Below are 12737 nucleotides of genomic sequence, written 5' to 3'. Positions count from 1 at the left end.
CCTTTGGAATAAATAAATTGCTTACCAACTCACGTCAAATATGTAGTGTGTCATAATCATGAAAAGATTCTAATTTAGAATTAATTGCATTGAGTTTCTCTATTATCATGTCAGGCATTTCTATGTTCTGACAGACACAACAGTCTCTAAACGAAGGTATCACATGTTTAATGTAAACTTAGGTCTATAGAGACATCAATGCAGTTGAGACCAAAAGAGGCTACCGAGAAACAAAGCATGTAACAGTTTTGCTCTGAGATCAGAGAACACACCTTCCCTAACCCCTGCGGCTCATCTGATACACACTCGCATTAATTACGGGCAGTAGTGTGCACGGTCATCACACAAAATAGCACACAACAGATAAGGTCGACACAGACAGAAAACACACTCAGAGATAAATCACAAATACAGAGACTGACACCACAACACACACACACACACACACCACACACACACACACACACAAGACGCACACACAGAGCACACACACACAACACACACCACACACACACACACAACCACACACACAACGTCACACATCCAATCGTAGGCCTTGCCTCAGATCTGACTCACAATGCGGGCCATGCGGGGTGAGATAGTGTAGTGTGTCACCACGACCAGAGGTGTCATACTGTCTCCCTCTCCTCTCCCCGCCAGGGTGAGGGATGATATTGCTGGATGCCTGTCGGCTGAGCAGTGGACCAAAGCCATGATCAGAAACCAGAGGACTTACAGACACCACACGGGAAGGAGGGAGGAGGAGCGGGGAGCAGGGGGAAGAGGGGGCCTAGACTAATGGTGTTCCAGGGACAAGCTTACATTTCAGGTCGTCATTAAACACAGGCAGCCTGAATTAACCCAATAGGCTAAATAGATGAAAAAAGGCCTGTTACCTTCCCAAAAGGCCTACAATACAGTAGATCAGACTCCCCACTGGTAGTCCAATGAATGCCACACACAGTACACAACCCAACCCCCAAACACACACTCTCCAGCGCCTCTCTGATAAGCCCTTGGCAGGTGTCAGCTGTCTAAGGAGGCTCCTGGGGGAGAGACTCCCTGATTACCCCTCTGACTGACTGACTGATTTGACAGCCATGTCTGTTTTTCTGTCTCTGGAGGGATACACCTTGCCACAGTGTTGACAAGGAGGCCATTCACGAACAGCATACTTCACACAGACCTGCTAACTGACTGCTGTGTGCGTGCGTGTGTGTACGTCCATGCGCACGCGCGTGTACGTGTCTGTCTGGCGGTCTGAAAACTTGACAGTTAAAGAAATGTTTCTGTCTCTCGAGACCCTATCACTTCACTCACTGCACATCAACTTTATCTACCGACTCTGACTTGGAATCAGACAGCAAGGGGTTTGTAAGAGGAGTAAAAGATACTGGATTAGTGAGACAGAATCAGAGACGAACGTTGTTGTTATCTGTGTGAATGTGTCTGTTATAGTAATGGAGGCATTAGCAGAGGAGATAACACACAGCTTGCTCTGGGAGAGTGTTTTCACCTCTTGACTTCCAGGGGAAATCTACCGCCTGGGTATAACAGTCAAACCAGGCCCACCACTGAGACAAGAGGTTAAACACACATAGCACCATACCATTTCCAGGGCCCATTGTACAAAATAGAATGTTCCATTTACAGGTGAAGAAAAGACATCTCATCGCCTTGGCCCAATGTACTGGTGTGCCAAACCAAACATAATGTATTCATATTACAAATACCAAAGCCAGTCTGCCGTATTCTTAGTAAATATTGAGTTGGTCCAGCACAGTGATGCGTCTACTCAGGACCTCACATATATGAAATCTCATAAAAACATGGGTGGTTTTTCAGTGTGGGAGAGGTTGTAGTGTACACTGAGAGACAGACTTGTGAGTGAGGTGGTGTGTGTGTGTGTGTGTGTGTGTGTGTGTGTGTGTGGTGTGTGTGTTGTGTGTGTGTGTGTGTGTGTGTGTGTGTGTGGTGGTGTGGGTGTGTGTGTGTGTGTGTGTGTGTGTGTGTGTGTGTGGTGTGTGTGTGTGTGTGTGGTGTGTGTGTGTGTGTGTGTGTGTGTGTGTGTGTGTGTGTGTGTGTGTGTGGTGTGTTGTGTGTGTGCATGTCCGTGTGTATGTGACCTTGTGTTGTAGGGCTTGGCTATGTATTTAGGTGGAACATTGAGCAGCGTGGAGGTTCTTATCACCCCTGTCTGTTTTGGAGGGGAACATACATCGCCTGCCTGGAGGGATCGCTGCCTGGCCTGGAATGTCCTGCTGGAAACGTCTGCTATTGGCTGAACACGACAGGTCACCTGTCAGGATGCTGGTCAAACTCCACGCAGACAGGAGGCGTGAGTGTAGAGGAGATAAATAAGAAGATATTCAGTAGGTTTCTGGGCAGATACAGAGACCAGAGAGATGACTGGGGAGGAAGATAAGAAGAAAAACGTTAAAGAATACGAGATGTTCAATTCCTGTGTGACAGACTGGCTTTCAAACCCTGGTTGTTCATGCAACTCAAGTCTAGCCATTATAGCTCTGGGAGAGAACACAAGTCCTCAGGTTTCAGCCAAAATTGCTCAACACGCAAGCATGGTTCATTGAACTGCCTTCAGTGCAGTAGGTCTACTAGTAGGTCTGGTTTTAACACAGTGTCCATGTCTGACAAACATTGTTGTTTTGATGTACTGTATCACATGCAGCCAAGAACAGAATTCGCAAACAGTTTCTTCCTCACTCTACCATCCCTCCTACTCCTAATTGAATTGGAAAGCCTAATTGCAAACAATTCAATATCACAAGACAGTGGTCCATATAAAACAAAAGCAAACCTTTGACACAAAACCCAAATCCTTCTTAAACTCCTCTTCAATTTTTATGAAAATTCCACTCAGGTGTGTTGGAGAGGATGGACAATGTAAAATAATAAAGAAGTAGCATCAAAGTAGCAGAGACTTCCCAAAGACATAATTGCAGACCAGCCATTTTGACCTGTGATGAACAGTCAGTTTCACTGATAGGATCTCCAAAGCAATGGCTCGGGCCGACCAAAATCTCAATATATGAGTTGGTGTTCTGTTGTTTTTGCTCTAGCCAATTCCCATAGTCAAGCGGCTGGTATGTCAGCTGAAACCGTTAAAAATACGAGCCTCACAGCCTCTCTGCCGTGTTTTGTTTGGCCTATGGGATAGGCAGCTTTCAGGAGGAGACATCTGAGGCAGCATGTGTTGGATTCTCTGCTCTCCACTTTAATGAAGACCACATCCATAACCAGACGAGGAGGCTGGGTCTATTGGACTGACTGGGTGTGTAGGCCTACCAACCACTGCACTGGTTCATTCTACTGTATCTGCAGGTGAACCACACATTGGCTCTATTGCGGGAGGTAATAGATGGCATCGACATTTCACTCAATCGTCTCCCAAAGCACCCTGTGTACAAGTGTAGTTTGCAACTACATCAAGAGAATAGGTGTGAGGAGCGAAACTGGGATATCTTTCTATTAAACACCATGGAGCTTTTACAACGTCATTTTTGGAAGAAGAATTTCCAGACTTATTTAACCGCAGTAAGCCTTATTCCAAACACCTGTTGAGGTCCCTAGGACAGGTGAGAAGGTTCTGAGGCATACATGCCTTCATGCTGGGAGGGAAATCATAAACAGATTATATTACTTTTTACAGAATAATAAAGTGCCTTGATGTTGAGAGTCTGTGTTGCTGTCTACCACACAAATCACATTGCTTCAAAGTGCTTCAAAAGGAGGCATGTGGGACCTGGRGACGCCATTTTGTGTTTGTTGGCCTGCTTGTTGATACGAGGTCTTTATACCCTATAATTGTTTTGATTTACTGATCATTGTCCAGTGTACCGGGATGTCTCGGGCAGGTCTCTGTGTGCACTCCTATCATCCACAGCATGTCTATAATCACAACCAGGTGCTTTCCCATTCAAATTAACATATGGTTCTAACTTTCCCCCTATTTTGACTAATACATACCTGGGTTGCTGACTAGTAAAACCGTAAAATGAATTCTTCTTTTGTTATTTGCAACACATGAGGATGGTTTGGGAGTGGGGAGTGGAGAAGGAGGAATGTTACTGAGAATGATTTCACCTTGCATGCAACCTGGCTCCATCTCTCTCTACCCTTTATTAATAGTCTGATTGTGTACCTTTGTTACATAGTTGGTACRACAAAGATGTTTAAATTCTCCTCTGGTTTTCTCTGTATCTTTTGTTTTAGCAGCTGTAACTCTATCATTCTAACATCTTTATCAGGCTTATATGGCAGAGAAAAGATTTTGAAACAGTGAAGAAGGAAGCCCCACATCTAAAACAGAAGACGTAATCAATTTCATATGAGAACTTCCTCATACAGCATTCATCCATTCACATACAGTGCATTCGGAAAGTGCTCAGACCCCTTTACTTTTTCCTAATTTTGTTATGTTACAGCCTTATTCTAAAATGTATTATTTTTCCTCATCAATCTACACACAATACCCCATAATGACAAAGCAAAAATAGTTTTTTAGAAATGTTTGCTAATTTATTCCAAATAAAAAAACAGAAATACCTTATTTACATAAGTATTCAGACTCTTTGCTATGAGGCTCGAAATTGAGCTCAGGTGCATCCTGTTTTCTTTGATCACCCTTGAGATGTTTCTACAACTTGATTGGGGTCCACCTGTGTTKAATTCAATTGATTAAACATGATTTGGAAAGGTACACACCTATCTATATAAGGTCCCACAGTTGACAGTGCATGTCGGAGCAAAAACCAAGCCATGAGGTCGAAAGGAATTGTGTCGAGGCACAGATCTGGGGAAGGGTAGCAAAACATTTCTGCGGGGGAGAATGGCCTTGGTCAGGGAGGTGACCAAGAACCCGATGGTCACTCTGACAGAGCTCCAGAGATCCTCTGTGGAGATGGGAGAACCTTCCAGAAGGACAACCATCTCTGCAGCACTCCACCAATCAGGCCTTTATGGTAGAGTGGCCAGACGGAAGCCACTCCTCGGTAAAAGGCACATGACAGCCCAGTTGGAGTTTGCCAAAAGGCACCTAAAGGACTCTCAGGCCATGGGAAACAAGATTCTCTGGTCTGATGAAACCAAAATTGAACTCTTTGGCCTGAATGCCAAGCGTCACGTCTGGAAGAAACCTGGCACCATCCAGGTGCGGGGATGTTTTTCAGCAGCAGGGACTGGGAGACTAGTCAGGATCGAGGGAAAGATGAACAGAGCAAAGTACAGAGAGAACCTTGATGAAAACCTGCTCCAGAGCGCTCAGGACCACAGATTGGGGCCAAGGTTCACCTTCCATCAGAACAACGACCCTAAGCACACAGCCAAGACAACGCAGGAATGGCTTCGGGACAAGTCTCTAAATGTCCTTGAGTGGCGCAGCCAGAGCCCGGACTTGAACCCGATCGAACATCTCTGGAGTGACCTGAAAATAGCTGTGCAGCCACACTCCCCATCAATACCTGACASAGCTTGAGAGGATCTGCAGAGAAGAATGGGAGAAACTTCCCAAATACAGGTGTGCCAAGCTTGTGGCGTCATACCCAAGAAGACTCAAGGCTGTAATCGCTGCCAAAGGTGCTTCAACAAAGTACTGAGTAAAGGGTCTGAATACTTATGTAAATGTGATATTTCAKATTTTTTTCAGTATTGTGTGTAGATTGATGAGGTAAATAAAACCATTTAATCAATTTTAGAATAAGGCTGTAACGTAACAAAATTTGAAAAAAGTCAAGGGGTCTGAATACTTTCCGAAGGCACTGTTAATGCCACACATATTATCAATAACTGAGAATTCAGAATGATCTCTATATCTATGTCTCTTTCTCCCAGAGTGGAATGAGGTCTCTCTCTTTCGTTTCTCCTCTCCCGTGAGCTGGATCAGAGCTGTATATTGTGTTTCTGTTTTCCTTTCCACTGAGTGGATTTCTCTCCTTGGTAAAATTCACCATCTAAAGCTCTTGTATCCACAATACAACACCTGGAAAAAGAAACTCTCCATTAATCTCCGCTGCCCTAAGAATCTGATGTGTTTCAAGCGCTAGCTCCTGTCTACCAAACCACATGTGAGAGCTGGGCCAGCAGCATAGCGCACTGTGGCAGGCTAGCAGGAGCGCACAGCTCTTTGTTTTACAATAACTCTGTGGGTTAGATTCAGGTCATTGTGGCCTTTCTTGACTGAGCGCTTTGTTTAATATGCCACCGTTAAATATCTAATAATAGAATACACTGGAAGTGATGGCCTCATATTTATCGGCAGAGCGGGAGGCGATGGTTCTGCAGAAAGATTTTAATTCCAGATATGTTTTATCTTCCTGGTGAAGGGCTGATGAATTAATAAACATGCCGTGCCTTAGATTAGATCAATGGCAATGTTTACGCAACGGCATTTAATCATACCGTATCGCACTGATTACTGGTACCGCCGAGACTATATGCTGCGTACTTAAGCTACCCAAACCTTTACTCACTTTGTGTGTGTGTGTGTGTGTGTGCGTGTTTGACACAGACCAAACAACAAAGTTAACATCAATTCCAGGTAACCTTTAAGCTTCTTTAATGAAGTTAATTGGTCCGCCTCTAGTGATAGATGATTTTGAGGCAACAATTGCTCTCCTAATTCACCCACATTAATCCATGATTTCCTATTTTGTCAAACCCTTAAGCCCGATCCATAGTATTCCCATCTGATTGCTACTTCCCTGTTGGCAGAGGCTTAGGTGAGCAATAGCTTTCAATTACCTCTTAATTCAAATCAAATCAAATMTTATTTGTCACATGCGCCGAATACAACAGGTGTAGACCTTACAGTGAAATGCTTACTTACGAGCCCCTAACCGACAACGCAGTTTCAAAAATACGGATAAGAATAAGAAATAAAAGTAACAAGTAATTAAAGAGCAGCAGTAAAATAACAATAGCGAGACTATATACAGGGGGGTACCGGTACAGAGTCAATGTGCAGGGGCACCGGTTAGTTGAGGTAATATGTACATGAAGGTAGAGTTATTAAAGTGACTATGCATAGATGATAACAACAGAGACTAYCAGCGGTGTAAAATAGGGGGAGAGGAGAGGGGGGCAATGCAAATAGTCTGGGTAGCCATTTGATTAGATGTTCAGGAGTCTTATGGCTTGGGAGTAGAAGCTGTTTAGAAGCCTCTTGGACCTAGACTTGGCGCTCCGGTACCGTTTGCCGTGCGGTAGCAGAGAGAACAGTCTATGACTAGGGTGGCTGGAGTCTTTGACAATTTTTAGGGCCTTCCTCCGACACCGCCTGGTATAGAGGTCCTGGATGGCCGGCTTGTTGTCGTGCAGCTTGGCCCCGGTTGTTGTCGGTGATCAGGCCTACCACCGTTGTGTCATCGGCAAATTTAATGATGGTGTTGGAGTCATGCCTGGCCGTGCAGTCATGAGTGAACAGGGAGTACAGGAGGGGGCTGAGCACACACCCCTGAGGGGCCCCTGTGTTGAGGATCAGCGTGGCGGATGTGTTGTTACCTAGCCTTACCACCTGGGGCCGGGCTGTCAGGAAGTCCAGGATCCAGTTGCAGAGGGAGGTGTTTAGTCCCAGGGTCCTTACCTTATTGATGAGCTTTGAGGGCACTATGGTGTTTAACGCTGAGCTGTAGTCTATGAATAGCATTCTCACATAGGTGTTCATTTTGTCCAGGTGAGAAAGGGCAGTGTGGAGTGCAATAGAGACTGCATCATCTGTGGATCTGTTGGGGCGGTATGAAAATTGGAGTGGGTCTAGGGTTTCTGGGATAACGGGATAATGAGCCGTGTAGCTGGCTACTAGGAGTGCCGCCTCTGGGTGAGCGTTTTCTTATTTGCTTATGGCGGAATACAGCTCATTCAATGCTGTCTTAGTGCCAGCCTCTGACTGTGGTGGTATGTAAACAGCTATGAAAAATACAGATGAAAACTCTCTAGGTAGATAGTGTGGTCTACAGCTTATCATGAGATAGTCAACCTCAGGCGAGCAATAGCTCGAGACTTCCTTAGATATCGTGTACTCCTTCCGTGGCCTCCAACTGRTCTTAAACACTAGTAAAACCAAATGCATGCTTTTCAACCGTTCGCTGCCCGCACCCGCCCGCCCGACTAGCATCACTACCCTGGACAGTTCTGACCTCGAATATGTGGACAACTACAAATACCTAGGTGTCTGGCTAGACTGTAAACTATCCTTCCAGACTCATATTAAACATCTCCAATCCAAAATCAAATCTAGAATCGGCTTTCTATTTCGCAACAAAGCCTCCTTCACTCATGCTGCCAAACTTACCCTAGTAAAACTGACTATCCTACCGATCCTCGACTTCGGGGATGTGTCATCTACAAAATAGCTTCCAATACTCTACTCAGCAAACTGGATGCAGTCTATCACAGTGCCATCCGTTTTGTTGCCAAAGCCCCTTATACCACCCACCACTGCGACCTGTATGCTCTAGTCGGCTGGCCCTCGCTACATATTCGTCGCCAGATCCACTGGCTCCAGGTCATCTATAAGTCTATGCTAGGTAAAGCTCCGCCTTATCTCAGCTCACTGGTCACGATAACAACACCCACCTGTAGCACGCGCTCCAGCAGGTATATCTCACTGGTCATCCCCAAAGCCAACACCTCCTTTGGCCGCCTTTTCTTCCAGTTCTCTGCTGCCAGTGATTGGAACGAATTGCAAAAATCGCTGAATCTGGAGACTTATATTTCCCTCACTAACTTTAAACATCAGCTATCTGAGCAGCTAACCGATCGCTGCAGCTGTACATAGTCCATCTGTAAATAGCCCACCCAATCTACATACCTCATCACCATAATGTTTTTATTTACTTTTCTGCTCTTTTGCACACCAGTATCTCTACTTGCACATCATCATCTGCTCATTTATCACTCCAGTGTTAACCTGCTAAATTGTAATTACTTCGCTACTATGGCCTATTTATTGCCTACGCCTCACGCCATTTGCACACACTGTATATAGACTTTTTCTATTGTGTTATTGACTGTACGCTTGTTTATTCCATGTGTAACTCTGTGTTGACATTTGTGTCGCACTGCTTTGCTTTATCTTGGCCAGGTCGCAGTTGTAAATGAGAACTTGTTCTCAACTAGCTTACCTGGTTAAAAAAAGGTGAAAATATATATATATATATTTTAAACAGCTGTTATTTACAAAAATACATAGTCCGCCGCCCCTTGTCTTACCAGACGCCGCTGATCTATCTTGCCGGTGCAGTGTATAACCAGCCAGCTGTATGTTGACAGTGTCGTCGTTCAGCCACAACTCCGTGAAGCATAAGATATTACAGCTTTGAATGTCCCGTTGGTAGTTTAATCTTCCGCGTAGGTCATCTATTTTATTGTCCAAAGATTGCACGTTTGCTAGCAGAATGGAAGGAAGTGGGGGTTTATTCGATGGCCTACGAATTCGCAGAAGGCAGCCCGCCCTCCGGACCCTTTTTCTCCACCTCCTCATCACGCAAATCACGGGCATCTGGGRCTGTTCCCGAGAAAGCAGTGCATCGTTCGCGTCAGTCTCGTCAGACTCGTTAAAGGAAAAAAAGGATTCTGCCAGTCCGTGGTGTGTAATCGCAGTCCTGATGTCCAGAAGTTATTTTCGGTCGTAAGAGACGATAGTGACAACATTATGTACAAAATAAGTAAAAAAATAAGTTACAAACAAGGCAAATTTACAAACAAAAAAACAATCGGTTGGGGGCACGTAAAACGTCTGCCTTCTTCTCCGGCGCCATTTTACTGCTCTGAATTTAGATGCTACTCTCAAATACAATCCAGGCCACACTGCTTCTTCAGTCCACATCAAACCAGAGAGACAATCATTAGTATAGACAATCATTATCACACAATACTGCTAATCGTTTGTACTAGATTCATGACAGAAAATATGACAATTCAGAGTGGTTTCAGTCCAGCCAAGAGACCATGACTCAGTAGTACAGTATAGTTGGCCCATCTCTTCAACGGATCCTGATACCATGGAATTGAACTTCATACAGTCATGGAATGACTCCTTGAGAGGTATGAGTGGCAGAAGAGCAGCTGGTCCATCACAGGGACTCATGGTTAAGGATTCAATCTGTGACATCATCTCATGTCGTTAATTAACTGTTGGAGATAGACGGCAGACACACCACTATACTAGAGCCACCTCATCCACTTAAAATACATTCAGAGTGAACCATAGTACATGTCCAAATGATGACGTGTCCTCATGGTCAATTATGAGGGAATGAATGACGAAGAGTTAAATCTGCTCAAGAGAGGGTCTGCTCTCTCTCTCGCTCTCTCTCTCTCTCTCTCTCTACTACAACTGCAGTCAGTGCCCCTTATTTATATTAGCTGCAAACCAACTTCAACTGTACATTCCAGCTAGGTGAGCATAGACTTGGCGAAGGGGGAGCCACATATTTCAAAGCTTACAACAAAAAGTCAACTATCGATGTCCAGTCAACATGCAGGCAGAACTCTTGGCATAATACAGAACATTTTTGCAACAAAGGTAACGATGCCGTATTTATATGGCTGAGCTCAGAGGTCCCTGCTAGTATACGTTTCAATAAGGTTTTACTGTAATACAAGCACAATGTGAAACCAATTACCAACCAGCCCAGGGTCAGTCGGCACTACAAACAGCGTCTCCTGGCCTCTCAGGTTTTATACCGTATGTCGCTCAGAAACATTTATTTATTTTCTGTTCTCCCATTCAGGGGGATTTTCACCACGCATTTAATAAATAATAAATGTGTTTACGACTGGTCTTGCGAACTGAGGTAATATTTGCCCTGAGAAATGCTCGATCCATCAACTAATCCTCCATCGTCTTCGAGCCTTTCTCCGTTCGGAGCTGAGCAGCGGTCCGATGATGAATGAACATCTGAGTAATTTCACGGTTGAATTAAGAGCTTAAAGCAACAGCAGAGGAAAGTACATCGGCACACATTCCACCTGTTGCCTAATGAGACAATGCTGGGCCCTAGCTGTTATTGTGTTTTTATTTTCACATCTGAGATATAGCTTTTGGCAATTGTGTAGAAAGCTCTTTTTGTAAGATGCCAAGAAGTAAACAAATGCTTAGAACAGAACATTACCATATCCACTGAAGTATTACTGCTGTAACCCTGTCTTCAGATCTCTGGCGTGAACACTATCCTATACATTAGTTACAATGACAGTTTTTAGACATATATTTGTTTGGTAACATAGCCATTTACCAGGTGGATGATATGAAGGGAACATCAATGTACTCATGATGACATTTCATTAATCAGTCCTCTTATCATTAGTGTGATAACGGTGTGTGGGTCCACTTAACTGACCCGACCCAGGATCCCAATTATCCCAGTGATCAAGTGATCATCTCCGCTCACTTCATAGGCCAATCCGCTCCAGATGGGTAAGCTCCCATCCGTGGACCAATGATCCTCACCAAATCACCATGGAATTCTCATGAAAGCAAGGCATGCAGGGAGAAGAAGGTGCAGCATGCCACGGAACCCAGATTGAAACAATATGGTTCTCCACTGCAGGTGTCGGAGAACCCAGACGTGCCAAACAACCTTTTTCCCTCAGACCTCTCCTCCTCCTCCTCATCTCCTCCTCCCTCGTTTCACCAAACGAAAATAGTATTTTTTCCAGATTTCGATCAGGTAAAGCTGTGGGTTTGTTTTCACATGAAAACCCTGTGAAGAATTACACTCGCATTGAACCACCTTACAAATCGGTAACCGGAACGCTACCCAATCAAGATCTTTGATGTGGGGCCAGTGAGATTTGATTGCAAGTTTATGAGGCTTGTACTCTGGAAATACCTATCCCATAAATAAAAGGATATCACTATTGGACTCTTCAATCTAAATTTCAGGAAGTCAGTTCTTGGTTGAAGTGTTTCAAGTCTCATGTGATGGGAGTAATCGATCATTTGAATCAACCTGCTCTTGAGAAGGTAATCTGACATTTAAGGGGTTACATGAGAACATCTGACTTGGGGTGTATATCAATAGTGCAATCGTGGCTTCATTTCCTTGTTTCCTCTCCTTCATCTGCATTGATCTGGAAGATATGGATCTGGATGCATTAGGAACTTGCTTTTTTATGCCAGTGCAGGATAGAGGAAAGGAGACAAGGAGAGGAAACCACTTAAGACTTAAGACTATCAAGYGGCACTCTAAAAGTCCTCTGACTGAGTCACGTCTTCCATACTGAGTAGTGGAGAAGGAAGATTTCTGTGTTATTTCATTGCAGTGAAAGATGCCCTATGAGCTACAATGGGAGGGTATAGGCATCTGTTGCCAAACTTGTGTGAACGATGCCATCCTGTGGACTCTTTCAACACCTTAAAAGACTTGGTATGACATGGCAAAGAGATCTAGCCCTCTTTTCAACTCTAAATCACGATATAAACAAGATACAAGATACAACAAGTCAATTCAAAGTATTTTTTATGTTAAATTCTTTGAAATTAATAATGCTGCATATTGACCTTTAAACAACATATTAAAAGTCTACATTAAAGTTTCCCCCTTTACAATCATAAAACTGATTAAATCACGTTTTTGCAGGCTGTGCTTGTCTACTTTAACCGACTAGGGTGGTCATATGTGATGCTGCGTTTAGGAGTTACAAGGTTATAACGGCTGCCAGAATCACACGTGAGAAGCATTCATTCACCCCGAGAGAGAAGAGGAGAGTTCTCA

Source organism: Salvelinus sp. IW2-2015, linkage group LG8 (assembly GCF_002910315.2).
Source record: "Salvelinus sp. IW2-2015 linkage group LG8, ASM291031v2, whole genome shotgun sequence".
In the NCBI taxonomy this organism is placed as follows: Eukaryota; Metazoa; Chordata; class Actinopteri; order Salmoniformes; family Salmonidae; genus Salvelinus; species Salvelinus sp. IW2-2015.
Note: the sequence above shows the minus strand (reverse complement) of the source record.